Here is a 15,516-nt window from a genome sequence, read left to right as displayed (position 1 = left end):
AGGAAAAATGACATAAAGAGGATTGACGCACAACTCGTGGGGACGGCAAGACTTGGACAGCAGCCCCTTGTCCTGCTGTCACCATAGTTACCCAGTGCCCAGTCAGCGACATGTAACGCCCCTGTCCATGCCTACTCGTCCAAGTGTCTGTGGTGAAATGTACCCTGTCACACACAGAGTTTCTCAAAGAAGCGGTGATGTTGTGTGCGACATGCTGGTGGAGCGCAGGCACACCTTTCTTTGAGAAGTAGTGCCGACTGGGCATCTGGTACTGGGGCACTGCGACGGACATAAGGTCTCGAAAATCCTCTGTGTCCACCAGGCGGAAAGGCAGCATTTCTGTAGCCAAGAGCTTGCAGATGGTGAAATTCAACCTCTTAGCTTTCTCATGGCTAGGAGGAAATGGTCTTTTACTTGTCCACATCTGAGGGACCGAGGGCTGGCTATTGTGCTTAGACGGGGTTGATAAGGGTGTCCCCGGCAAACTGCCGGTCTGTGAGGAAGATGCAGGCGGACATGTTAGGTTGCCTTGATCCAAAGGTGGTGCTATCGATGTCGGACAGCGCTCAAGACCAGCTGGTGTTACCACCTCCAAAGAAAATGATGACCTGCCAATCACGCTGGCTGTTGCGGGTAAAGAGGTGGCAGGTCTGCGCCCCAAAACAGGTGTGACTGCTGTCCCCCCAGTCACAGAGGATGAAGAGGCCGCGGATGCACAAGATATGGCAGACGGTGGTTGGCCCGGCCGGCTAGACCGCATTGTAGCACACTGAGCTTCCCACTGCAACTTATGCTTCATGTCCATGTGCCGGTTCATGCATGAAGTACTCAAACTATGTATTTTTTGGCCTCTACTTAGCTTTTGCTGACAAATGTTACAGATAACACGAGTTGGGTCATCTTTATCGATCTGAAAAAATGCCCAGGCTATGCAAGGCTTAGCACCCATGCGACCTGAAGAGCCACCACGACTTGTGGTGAGAGGCAGAGTTGTGTTTGAGGATGCAGTTGTTGACGTGCTTCCAGTACTACGTCTCTGTCCAGGAAGGCGCAACCTGACCTCGTCGTCACTAGCATCTTCCTCCACCTCCTCTGCTGACCTCATCTCTTGGCTGACTGTGGGTTGACAGTAAGTGGGATCTCCGACCTCATCATCATCACCCTGTGCGTTATCACACCCGTCGTCCTCAGAGCCAACCTGTTCCTGCCCTGACAAAAAACTAAAGTTGTCGCTCCAATCAGGTATTTGAGTCTTATCATCGTCTTCCTCATTGTCTCCACCAACAGGAGTTACAGTTTGGGAATGAGGGTCTACATTATGGTCAGAACCTTCTGCGTCTGGTCCTGGATCCGACTCATAAAGATTCTGGGCATCAGTGCAGATCATTTCCTCGTCTGGATTCACAGAAGCGCTGGAGTTGACCTCTGATTCCCAGGCTATAGTATGAGTAAACAGCTCTGCAGACTCAACCATCTGTTCTACCTCATACTCAGACGGGCAGCTGGAGATTTGGGAGCTGTGAGGAAGCAAGTGCGATTTGGGTGACACCTTTGAGGACTGGAGTATTTGTGATGTTGAAGTTGATGTGGAGGAGAGCCCACTTAAAGGAGCACTTGATATCCGTTGAAGCACCTGCTGTTTTTGTGCCTCATCTGGAATTTGTAGCGATTGGCGTGGCCGTAAGAAAGGGATCTTATCACATTGTCCGCTAAAAGAAGTAGACATTTTAGTTTGGTTGGAAGATGGTCTTTCTTCTGCACCTACCCCACGGACACAACCTTTTTTCCCCTTCCCAACACGCCTATTCCCCTTTCCACCAGCAGCAGGCCTTTTTCCACTCATTTTGGTGGTTAACTAATTCACAACTCTGGAGTTGTTTGCACAAAAAAACAATGGATGGTAACCGAGCAGAGCTGAGTGGCCAAACTGTGGTATTAGGCCAAAACTATTGGCTGGGTTAGATGCAGAAAAAAATTATTTTTAATTTGCAACCTGATGGAGGTCAGTATAGATGGACTAATAGACCAAGTCCCACACACCGCTAGAAGCCCAAATATTTTTTCAGAGCTAGATGCAGAAATTTTTTTTATTCAATTTGCAACCTGATGGAGGTCAGTATAGATGGACTAATAGACCAAGTCCCACACACTGCTAGAAGCCCAAATATTTTTTCAGAGCTAGATGCAGAAAAAAATTATTTTTAATTTGCAACCTGATGGAGGTCAGTATAGATGGACTAATAGACCAAGTCCCACACACCGCTAGAAGCCCAAATATTTTTTCAGAGCTAGATGCAGAAATTTTTTTTATTCAATTTGCAACCTGATGGAGGTCAGTATAGATGGACTAATAGACCAAGTCCCACACACTGCTAGAAGCCCAAATATTTTTTCAGAGCTAGATGCAGAAAAAAATTATTTTTAATTTGCAACCTGATGGAGGTCAGTATAGATGGACTAATAGAACAAGTCCCACACGCTGCTAGAAGCCCAAATATTTTTTCAGAGATAAATGAAGAAAAAAATTATTTTTAATTTGCAACCTGATGGAGGTCAGTATAGATGGACTAATAGACCAAGTCCCACACACTGCTAGAAGCCCAAATATTTTTTCAGAGCTAGATGCAGAAAAAAATTATTTTTAATTTGCAACCTGATGGAGGTCAGTATAGATGGACTAATAGAACAAGTCCCACACGCTGCTAGAAGCCCAAATATTTTTTCAGAGATAAATGAAGAAAAAAATTATTTTTAATTTGCAACCTGATGGAGGTCAGTATAGATGGACTAATAGACCAAGTCCCACACACTGCTAGAAGCCCAAATATTTTTTCAGAGCTAGATGCAGAAAAAAATTATTTTTAATTTGCAACCTGATGGAGGTCAGTATAGATGGACTAATAGACCAAGTCCCACACACCGCTAGAAGCCCAAATATTTTTTCAGAGCTAGATGCAGAAAAAAATTATATTCAATTTGCAACCTGCTGGAGGTCAGTATAGAAGGACTAATAGAACAAGTCCCACACACTGCTAGAAGCCCAAATATTTTTTCAGAGCTAAATGAAGAAAAAAATTATTTTTAATTTGCAACCTGATGGAGGTCAGTATAGATGGACTAATAGACCAAGTCCCACACACTGCTAGAAGCCCAAATATTTTTTCAGAGCTAGATGCAGAAAAAAATTATATTCAGTTTGCAACCTGATGGAGGTCAGTATAGATGGACTAATAGAATGATGCTATGCCCAAAAGATTTTACTTCACTAGGTGCAGTAAAAAAATTGGTATTCTATACACAGGTGGTATATCTTGCAACACAGATAGGCTACTCCACTGACTAACACACTCTGCAATAGGCCAAAAAGGATTAGCTTTGCTAGATTCAGCCAAATGCTGTGAAAAAAACTTGCACAGCACTGGCACAGACCTGCCTGGCAAAAACTGATAGGAACTGATGTAACCTAGTCCTGAAAAGGACTCCAATTACAATTAGTCTTTACTCCCACAATCTATCTATTTAAGAGCACAGACCTGCCTGATAAAAGTCGTAGGAAATGCTGTAACCTAGTCCTTAAAAGGACTGCAATCACAACTATTCCCTACTCCCAAGCTATCTGTATATTTGTGCGAAAATTGGCTTGAAATTAACAAGGTATAGCGCACACAGCAACAGCGGTGCCGTCTAACACGCAGCTGCAGCAGTGAGAAAATGGTGGCGACGGGGAAAATGGCTTGGTCTTATAGGGCAAGGACATGTGACATACACTGCCAATCACACATGCCCTTGCTTGTGTGAAAAAAAGCACTTCGCTCCGTGTGTGCGCTGCTGATAGGCTGACAGATTGCACCTCCCCACTGCAAATGCGGGAAAGAGAAAAAAAAATGGAGATCTTCATTGTTCCTGCAGAGATCCATCCCCTGCCCCTCCCCCCGCCCCGCTGTACACTCAAACTGCGTATTAACATTAATTTTCATCATTACTGAGAAAAAATCCAGTTATGATTTTGGTGCACGCACAGTTATCGAACATAACCTCGAACAGCCGAATTTTTCTCAAATTGTTCGTGTTCGCCGATCGGCTCGAACACCGCCCAAAACAGCTCGAATTTGAGATTGGCGAACAGTTCGAGTAGAACAACGCTCATCTCTAGTCATGACATCAAGTCACCATGCGACGGCTGTAGAAGAGCCGCGAATAACTGTATGAAGGAGAGTGAGCACTGGAGATGGCCGGAGTGGTGTGTGGTGAGGCATTATTTGTTTTTTTTTAACCTTTTGTTGGCCCTATGTCAATGGGGGGACAAAAAAAACTCAGATACAACACCTTCAAATGGGCCCAAAAGCTGCCAAAACACATAAAATTAGGGGTAGACACCAGGAAAGTGCCATCAATTGACCCAGAGTTACAAGTACTATAATTGTTATTACTATTTTATTATTATTTTTTATTATTATTATTTATTTATATAGCCCAATTGATTCCATGGTGCTGCACGTAAGAAGGGGTTACATACCAAATACAGATATCACTTACAGTAAACAAACTAACAATGATAGACTGGTATGGAGGGAAGAGGACCCTGTCCTTGGGGGCTTACATTCTACAGTTCTACATTCTTCTATTACAGTGACATTTATTCCGTGGCGCTTTGCATGTGAAAAGGGGTCACCGACTGGTACAAGAGGAGAGAGGACCCTGCCTGCGAGGGCGTACAAACAATCTACAAGTGATGGGTGAGGATACAGTAGGACAAGGTACAGCTAGTCATGCAGCGGTATGCTGGAGCGAGGGTTACCGCAGATTGTACGCTTGTCAGAAGAAGTGGGTCTTCAGCTTCCTTTTCAAGGTTTCCATGGTAGGCGACAGTCTGATGTGTTGGGCTACAGAGTTACACAGTAGGGAAATGCACAGGACAAATCTTATATGTGATTGTGGCAAGAAGAGATAAGAGGGAAGTAGAGAAGAAGATCTTGGAAGGATGGGAGGTTGCGTGCAGGTAAGTAGTACAGGGAGACTAGGTCACACATGTATGTAGGAGATAGGTTTTCGATGGCTTGGTATGCCAAAGTTAGGCTTTTCAACTGGAGTCTCTGGGCAACAGGGAGCCAGCACAGGGATTGATAGAGGGGAGAAGCCTGGGAATAGTGGGATGATAGGTGGATTAATTGTCTAGCACAGTTTAGGATAGATTGGAGGGGTGCGAGAGTGGTAGAAGGGAGGCCACACAGCAGGAGCTTGTAGTAGTCGAGGCGGGAGATGATGAGGGCGTGCACTGGTTGAGATTGATGGTTGAGGAATGTGCGGATCCCAGAGATACTTTGGAGTTGGAGTCAGCAGCAAGTGGAAAGGGCTTGGATCTGACGTTTGAAGGACAGATCAGAGTCAAGCTTGCGGGACTGGGGAGAGTGGGCAGCCATTCACTTTAATGGATAGGTCAGTTGGGGGGGGGGGTGAATGAGACAGTGGAAGATGATGCATTCAGTTTTAGCCATGTTAAGTTTTACAAATCTAGCAGAGAAGAAAGATTAAATAGAAGACACACATTGTGGGATTCTGATTAGTAAGGAGGTGATATAAGGTCCAGAGAGGTAGATCTGTGTGTCATCAGCATAAAGGTGATACTGAGGATGTGTGCCCACTATGCGTTTTCCAAGCGTTTATGCTGCGGAATTTCTGCAGCATAAACGCTTGGGAAACGTTTGGTAATCCGCCCCCCCATGGTCTCCAATGACAAGCCGCAATGTCAATGCGTTTATGCTGCGTTCAAAAATCTGCAGTATGTCCATTAATTTTGCGGACACGCAGCATAATCGCCGCCATTGAAACGCATATTATCCGTCTCAGTACATTTGTACACACGGATAATATGCGTTTCTATGTGCGGATGGTATCCAAGTCTGGAGGAGAGGAGACTCTCATCCAGACCTGGGTACAATAGAAACTATAAAAAAAAGAATTTAAAATAAAAAATAAAGTTTATACTCACCTTCCGATGTCCTCCCGGTGTTTTGTCCGCTCCGTCCGGTCTCTTGCAATGCTCGCGCTGTTGTGAAGGACCTGCCATGACGTCATTGAGTCATGTGACCCATCACATGACTCAATGACGTCACCGCAGGTCCTCCACAACAGCGCGAGCATTGCAAGAGACCGGACGGAGCGGAGAGAACACCGGGAGGACATCGGAAGGTAAGTATAATCTTTTTTTTTTATTTTTTACCATTCTTATTCTTTTTTTTTAACTAACTTGGTCACACTACTATGAATCCATGCCGGTTGCATGGATTTATATAGTGTGAAAAAGTTGTCAAGCACTTTTCCAAGTGATGCTAAAATCGCTTGGAAAAGCGCTTGATAACCCGCTTGCAGAAATGCATGCAAAGATGCTTGACAAACGCTTCTACCTGGCGGGAAAAACGCATGTAAAAAACGCATGTGTTTTTCCTGCCAGGGAGAAGCGTAAAAAATAGGCAGCATTTCTGCATCGTGGGCACATAGCCTGAAACCTGTGAGACTATGAGCTGTCCCAGGCCGAAGGTGTAGATGAAGAAGAGCAGGGGTCCTAGAACTGAACCTTGGGGGACACCGACACATAGGGGGTGAGATGAGGAGGTGGTGTGTGAGTGGGAAACACTGAATGTCCTGTCGGTTAGGTATGAAAAAATCCAAGACAGAGCCAAGTGTGTGATGCCTAGAGATAAGAGTCAGTAGTAAGATGGAATGGTCTAATGTGTCGAAGGCAGATGACAGGTCTATGAGGAAGAGGACAGAGTAGTGTTACTTGGATTTGGCAGTTAGTAGGTCATTGGTGAATTTAGTCAGGGCAGTTTCAGTGGAATGGTGAGGTCGGAAGCCAGATTGTAAAGAGGGAGCAGGAGGAGAGGTGGGATGACAGTTCAAAATGGATGTGTTGATCCAGTAGTTTGGAGTCATAGGGGAGAAGTGAGATTGGGCGATAGCTAGACATAGGATGGGTCAAGGGAGGGCTGTTGGAGGATGGGTGTGATTGAGGCATGTTTGAATCATGAGGGGAAGAGTTTTTAGTGACAGGTTGAAGTGGAGGATTAGGCTTGGGATGAAGACTGTGGTACGGTTTGGAATGAGGTGGGATGGTATTGGGTCAAGTTCACAGGTGGCGTCTCTGGTGAGATGTGATATGGAAAATAAAGATGATCCTCCGTGATGGCGGTGAAGCTGGTTATGAAGGAGGAAAGTTGAGTAGTTATGCGGAGGGGCTGTCGGGACTTTAAGTAAAAGCTTTGCCCTACGTTGTCAATCTTTTGCTTGAAGAATGAGGCAAAGTCTTCAGCTAAGATGAGAGGAGAGGAGAGGGAGGGGGAGCTGGTGGACAGTGGAGGGACTTGAAAGTACTGAATAGCTGTTTAGGGTTGTGAGACATGTATGATATAAGAGATGAAAAGTAGGTTTGTTTTGCTGCAGTGAGCAATTGTGCAGAATTTTGAAAACTTCTGTTACTGGACTTCACTCCCTTTCTTTGGCAGTCGCACAGTGGTACGCCTTATAGATGAGGGGCAGGAAGAACATGTGCTCAATTGGATGACAAGCGCTGCATCAAGTGGCCTCTGCTCCTCTTCCTCCACCTTAACATCACACACACTACAGTCCTCAGAGGTGGCACCCCAATTACCCTTGTTTTCACCCGTGTCACAACTCTCCAACCTCCCATCTGACTATGGGGAACCACAGATGGGCGAGTCTGCAGAGCTGTTCACACATTTTATTCAGAGGCATCAGAGGTCTGATACAAAGCTTCAGAAGAACAGTCCGGGAGCAGAGTCTCATTAGGAGATCTGCTCCACAAGTAGGGCCAGGTCAGATGGCCCCGGAGGGGAGCAGGGAATAGACTCCGTTTTACAGAAAGGATCCCAGGGGGTACGGCGCGTGCAGGACGGCACCCATACGCCCCGCATCTGTCAGAAGACAGAGGGATTGCTGCGGCATTCTAATCCCCAGGAGGGTCAAGTAGGTCCCGGATCCGACGTACAGGAAGGACTCCAGAGCACCCGAGCGGGATTGAGAGTGGGCAGCGCAGAGCAGGAGGGAGAAGGACCACAGTAAAGACGGTCAAAATAGGAACACGAGAATGTGGATTCTGCCAGGTATTCCCAAGTTGCCTGAGGAAGGATTGAACCTCTGCCCGGTGAACGCAGCGCGACGCGGGAGGCCTTTACCTGTATAGTGCACCTGTGAAGTGTCTAAAGAACTGTGAGTAACATCTTGGATGACTGCACTGCACTGCCTCTGTCCATTCTTCATCGACGCTATCGTTCCCCCTGAACTACAACGCCCAGCGCGACCCACTCTCTTCTACTACACTGCCCTGAAGCCTGCTCCACCTGTGGGGAGCTGTTCCATCACAAGCTGCCCTATCATCTGCCTCAGAGGACTGTTGCAGCGCTGGTGATCCTCACCAGACACCGCAGGTGGCATCACAACAAATCCCCTAATAATTCCGCCTTTTTGCACTGACCGCCCTGGGTCACGGACCGGGCCAGCCACCGTGATATCCCCCCAGCAGCCAGAGGCCCGGCTGCCGAGTACCCCACGGCCCTGGGGGCGCGTCACAATCTTATAGATTGCTGGAGCCACAGACTTTTCTTAGCCAGGGCTGCTTCTCGGCAGGCTTGGACGGGCCCACCAGAGAACCGGAGACTCCTCCGGTGGGCCCTGGCTTCTCCTTCAGGAGAGTTTATAGTGCAAATCTTGCAGCCGCTATGGGGCTCTTGAGCGGGGGGAGAAAGGTGGGCCCTCTGAATCAAATCCTCTGGTGGGCCCAATGTTCTTCAGTCTTACACTGCTTCTCAGTGACAGTTGTATTTCTCTTCAGCCATATTCTTTAGCTCAGTGAAAGGACTGGCATAGAGGGAAACCCTATCTACTCCGGCTGTCATTTCTCCCAGGAAAGTCCTCTAATGCAGCTTGTTCCATTAGCAATGACAGCCCATCCAACATCAGCTCACACTTCTCGGTGGTGCTTCAACACTAGAGATGAGCGTTGTTCTACTCGAACTGTTAGCCAATCTCAAATTCGAGCTGTTTTGGGCGGTGTTCGAGCCGTTCGGCGAACACGAACGATTTGAGAAAAATTCGGCTGTTCGAGGTTATGTTCGATAACTGTTCGTGCACCAAAATCATAACTGGATTTTTTCTCAGTAATGATGAAAATTAATGTTAATACGCAGTTTGAGTGTACAGCGGGGTGGGGGGAGGGGCAGGGGATGGATCTCTGCAGGAATAATGAAGATCTCCATTTTTTTTTCTCTTTCCCGCATTTACAGTGGGGAGGTGCAATCTGTCAGCCTATCAGCAGCGCACACACGGAGCGAAGTGCTTTTTTCACACAAGCAAGGGCATGTGTCATTGGCAGTGTATGTCACATGTCCTTGCCCTATAAGACCAAGCCATTTTCCCCGTCGCCACCATTTTCTCACTGCTGCAGCTGCGTGTTAGACGGCACCGCTGTTGCTGTGTGCGCTATACCTTGTTAATTTCAAGCCAATTTTCGCACAAATCTACAGATAGCTTGGGAGTAGGGAATAGTTGTGATTGCAGTCCTTTTAAGGACTAGGTTACAGCATTTCCTACGACTTTTATCAGGCAGGTCTGTGCTCTTAAATAGATAGATTGTGGGAGTAAAGACTAATTGTAATTGCAGTCCTTTTCAGGACTAGGTTACATCAGTTCCTATCAGTTTTTGCCAGGCAGGTCTGTGCCAGTGCTGTGCAAGTTTTTTTCACAGCATTTGGCTGAATCTAGCAAAGCTAATCCTTTTTGGCCTATTGCAGAGTGTGTTAGTCAGTGGAGTAGCCTATCTGTGTTGCAAGATATACCACCTGTGTATAGAATACCAATTTTTTTACTGCACCTAGTGAAGTAAAATCTTTTGGGCATAGCATCATTCTATTAGTCCATCTATACTGACCTCCATCAGGTTGCAAATTGAATATAATTTTTTTCTGCATCTAGCTCTGAAAAAATATTTGGCCTTCTAGCAGTGTGTGGGACTTTCTCTATTAGTCCATCTATACTGACCTCCATCAGGTTGCAAACTGAATATATATTTTTTCTGCATCTACCTCTGAAAAAATATTGGGTTTCTAGCTGTGTGTGGGACTTGTTCTATTAATCCATTTATACAGACCTCCATCAGGTTGCAAACTGAATATAATTTTTTTCTGCATCTACCTCTGAAAAAATATTTGGGCTTCTAGCTGTGTGTGGGACTTGTTCTATTAGTCCATCTATACTGACCTCCATCAGGTTGCAAATTAAAAATAATTTTTATCTGCATCTACCTCTGAAAAAATATTTGGGCTTCTAGCTGTGTGTGGGACTTGTTCTATTAGTCCATCTATACTGACCTCCATCAGGTTGCAAACTGAATATAATTTTTTTCTGCATCTACCTCTGAAAAAATATTTGGGCTTCTAGCTGTGTGTGGGACTTTCTCTATTAGTCCATCTATACTGACCTCCATCAGGTTGCAAATTAAAAATAATTTTTTTTCTGCATCTAGCTGTGAAAAAATATTTGGCCTTCTAGCAGTGTGTGGGACTTTCTCTATTAGTCCATCTATACTGACCTCCATCAGGTTGCAAACTGAATATATTTTTTTTCTGCATCTACCTCTGAAAAAATATTGGGCTTCTAGCTGTGTGTGGGACTTGTTCTATTAATCCATCTATACAGACCTCCATCAGGTTGCAAACTGAATATAATTTTTTTCTGCATCTACCTCTGAAAAAATATTTGGGCTTCTAGCAGTGTGTGGGACTTGTTCTATTAGTCCATCTATACTGACCTCCATCAGGTTGCAAACTGAAAATAATTTTTTGTCTGCATCTAGCTCTGAAAAAATATTTGGCCTTCTAGCAGTGTGTGTGACTTTCTCTATTAGTCCATCTATACTGACCTCCATCAGGTTGCAAATTAAAAATAATTTTTATCTGCATCTACCTCTGAAAAAAATATTTGGGCTTCTAGCTGTGTGTGGGACTTGTTCTATTAGTCCATCTATACTGACCTCCATCAGGTTGCAAATTAAAAATAATTTTTATCTGCATCCAGCTCTGAAAAAATATTTGGCCTTCTAGCAGTGTGTGGGACTTTCTCTATTAGTCCATCTATACTGACCTCAATCAGGTTGCAAATTCAAAATAATTTTTTGTCTGCATCTAGCTCTGAAAAAATATTTGGCCTTCTAGCAGTGTGTGGGACTTTCTCTATTACTCCAGCTATACTGACCTCCATCAGGTTGCAAATTAAAAATAATTTTTATCTGCATCTAGCTCTGAAAAAATATTTGGCCTTCTAGCTGTGTGTGGGACTTGGTCTATTAGTCCATCTATACTGACCTCCATCAGGTTGCAAATGAAAAATAATTTTTATCTGCATCTAGCTCTGAAAAAATATTTGGCCTTCTAGCAGTGTGTGGGACTCATTGTATTAGTCCATCTAAACCAAGCTCCACCAGCTTTTAAATTAATAATAATTTTTAGCTGCATCTAGCCCTGAAAATAATTTTTCTTCCCAATAGTGGTAGCAATAGAAATATGGGGCGCGCGCCTGGCTTACAAAAATATACGCTTCATAACAAAAAACACCAGCCTAGCGAACTGCATTAATAAGATGGCATCATCGTCTCCCCCAGTGCTAGGCCTACTACCCAGGCTAGCATTCCTGTGCCTAAAACACAATGTATGGGTCCGCGCTAGCCACTATGCTGAGGGGTCTAAAGCTGCTGCTAACGCTTTATAACAATTCAATTGGCAGATTTTCACAGAGCTCTTCCACAACGCCCACCCATCGGGCAACAGTTGCCCACCTTCCCTATGGGATCTAGTGGCGAATAGTTGATGCCATTAATCAGAGCGTCAGTTGCCCCTTCGACGTGGCAAGCATACGGTAAGGCATGGGAAGAGTGGACACGACTAGTAGCAGGCAGACGGGTTGACCAATGTGAACAAGCCAGATCACAAGTCACCATAGAATTTCTCCACCAGCTAATTATGAGGGGCATTTCAGGGGCGTCAGCGCAGCGGTGTCTGACCGGAGTAGCATTTCACTTCCAACTACTGAATTGGGGAGATGTGACAAAGGTTCATCATCAGACAATCCATAAAAGGGTGGAAAAGGGGTCAGCCAAGTCAGGAGTGTAGACGTCCCGTCCCGTGTCACTAAAACTGATTTCTCACATCATATCCCTAACACCATTAACATGACACTCACAATTTGAAGCAACACTACTGTCTACTGCATTTGTGATCGTCTTCTTCGGGGCGCTATGCATAAGCGAATTAGTCCCTCAATCCAAAATTACCACCAGTGGAGGCTTATTACACCAGGACGTAGTCATAGCCAATAATGCAATACGTCTACGCATACACAAATCGAAAACGGTTCCAGCGGGCAGGGCCACTTGGGTACTTCTACAACCCACAAACGGTACACTGAGTTGGGTAACAATAGTAAAAACATATCTAACCATCAGATCACAAAGTAATTTCTTCCTATCACACATTGATGGAATGCCATTATCAAGATACCAGTTCCAAGCTATATTTAATAAATGCATAACATCGGCAGGGAACCACCCCAAAGATTACGGGACACACTCATTCCGCATAGGCGCGGCCACGGAAGCAGCAAGAGCAGGACTGTCAGAAACGGAAGTTCAGAGGATAGGGAGATGGCGATCCACGTGTTTGGCAAGATACATAAGACCGGACTTGTTATCCTAACGTGGTTTGTTTCTTTTACAGGTGACGCTAAGCCAACAGTGTGGGTGATAGGCCACTCGTATATGTATTGGGCAGAAAAAAGGGCGAAAGTCTGCCCAGGCGGGAGGAAATTACAGTTTCATAACACATATTTCAACTAGAGAGGTATTAGAGGCCTGCTATGGCCACAGGTACTAATGGAGGTAATCAAGGTAGGGAGAGAGGCAAGATGTCCGGTCATCTTAGTTATACAGGCCGGGGGAAACAACCTAGGTCATCATAACAGCGCATAACTAATGGCAATAATGAAACTAGACACTGAGCGCTTCAGAGAATTTTTCACAAAACTAGCGATAGTATGGTCAGAGATTGTGCCGATAGCAGTATGGCAAGGTGCGCGAGACATCACGGCCATCGAACGGACAAGGCGGGTAATAAATATTCGGATGGCAAAATTTAGAAGAGACAGAGGCGGTGTAGTGGTACGACACCGACAACTGGAAGGAGATAAAGCAGGCCTCATACGGCCCGACGTTGTTCACTTAATGAATATTGAACTGGACATATTCCTGTCAGGACTCCAGGACGGAGTGGAACAAGCGTTAAGAGTGATGGGTGGGGGTCAGAGTCCTGCATACGAGTATGCAGGATCCTCCGTGGCCTGGAAATAGAAAGGACATGTTGGAGAGTTACACTTGTTGGCCAACTTGCCGGAGTGGAGACCCAGGGCATGCTGCAACAAGCTGAATTATTTTAGAAATAAAATGCCTTTCTAATGGAATGAGTATAAAGAGTTAATAAAGCTGTGACCGATCCTCACCCATCCAGTTGTAAGAGTTACATTATTGTATTGTCAAGGAAAGGGGGGCGGTAGGGGGGCTGAGCGTCTGGGTTTGGTTGGGGGTCCCCACAGTCTGCCTAGGCTAGATGCATTTAAAAATTCTTATTAGATACACAGGCGGTGCAGCTTGCTTCGCAGCTGGGCTACTACGCCCAAAGTATTGCCTAGGCTAGATGCAGTTAAAAATTCTACGCTGACTAGCAGACACTAAAGATTTGGAGCAGACCTCTGAGCTCTTCAGACTCAACCATCTGTGTTACCCCAAGCCATAGTGTATCTAGTTTCTTACAGTTAAAAAGGGGGGGTAGCGACCCAACCCACCTGGAATTGACGATGCCAACGTCGCGTAAGACACAACAAGGGGACTCCAAAAAGAGTCTCCATTTTTTCCCAAATTTGTGGCACAGACACCACTTAACCCTAGAACGCATACCTGGGGCCTCGCAGGCCCGCCCTGTTAATTGTTTTCTATTTTCTGCAAGATTACTTTAGTTAGAATTTTGAAACTCTAGGTATTCTTCATGTATATAGTTGTTTGTCATTTGAGTTTGAGTTATTCCATGTTATTTGCACATGAGCCTAAAAGGCCCCAGGTATATGAAAGTGTAGATTTTTATGGTCATGCGTTCTAGGGTTAAGTGGCATCAATTGCCCCACAGTTGCTTAAAACGGTTGGTGAGGTGATTTTACCAAATCCTCAAGGTTTTAGTCTCCCAAGGATAACACAGGGGTAGAAAAGTCCTTGCGAATCCATGATTTGTTCATCTTTATGAACGTGAGTCTGTCTACATTCTCAGTGGACAGACGCGTGCGCTTATCTGTCAGCACACCACCAGCAGCGCTGAACACACGATCAGAGAGAACACTGGCTGCAGGGCATGACAAGATCTCCAAGGCGTGAGTGGCGAGCTCCGGCCATTTTTCCAGATTGGAATACCAAAATGAGCAAGGGTCAAGTGACACAGTCATGGCTTCGATGTTCACTTGGAGATACTCCTGCACCATCCTCTCTAGGCGTTGACTATGTGTCAGACTTCTTGTCTCCTGTGGCCTTGCAAAGGATGGTCTAAAAAAGTGGTGAAACGATTCCACAAAATTGCTGTTACCAGCAGATACTGTGTTACTGTTACGGTTTGTGTGATGAAGACTCGACAGTCCCACGGTTGGCAAGTTAGAACTGTGAGATTCACTACATGCACCACTAGTGTTTTGTGGAAAAGCACATGTAAGATTCTGCAACAGCGTCTGCAGATACTCCTGCATGCGTCAATCCCTTTTTATGGCAGGAATTATTTCGGCAAATTTACTTTTGTACCGGGGATCTAAGAGTGTGGCAACCCAGTAGTCGGGATTACTTCGAATTCTGAAAATCTGAGGGTCATGTTGCAGGTAGTGCAGCAAGAAGGCACTCATGAGTCTTGCGCATCCAGGAGGACCAAGTCCTTGTTGTGTTGGTAGCGAGGTAAGAATCATGCTTCCTTCCTCTGCCCTCTCCCCTCAACCTCGCACAACAGAAATGTGATCAAGGTCTCCCTCATCTGATGAGTCTTCCATGCCCATCGCCAGTTCGTCCTCCACTTCTTCCTCGGCTCCTGCACCTTCCTCAACAGTTTGGCTGCTACCATGCGCCCTGGTTAATCCCTCTCCCCCACCCTCCCATGCCTGCCGCCTTGGTGCTGCCAACCGTCTGGACCTTGGAGATGTTATCCCTTCCGCATACGACTCCTCCTCTACTTCCTCCACCTCCTCTTGTCCCACCACCTGACTCTGAATTCTGTTTAGTGTGTGCTCCAGCATGTAAATCACCAGAATAGTCATGCTGATAATGGCATCGTCGTCAGCACTAAACATCTTCGTCGCCATTTCAAAACTGTGCAGAAGGGTGTGTGGCGCCCCTGAGGGTTCAGTCGCCACAGAGTTACTGCATCTCACCCA

The sequence above is a fragment of the Phyllobates terribilis genome, unplaced genomic scaffold (genome assembly GCF_046119375.1).
Source record: "Phyllobates terribilis strain yellow unplaced genomic scaffold, ASM4611937v1 Scaffold_2__4_contigs__length_985480577, whole genome shotgun sequence".
NCBI classification, from domain to species: Eukaryota; Metazoa; Chordata; class Amphibia; order Anura; family Dendrobatidae; genus Phyllobates; species Phyllobates terribilis.
This window is presented reverse-complemented; position numbering follows the sequence as displayed.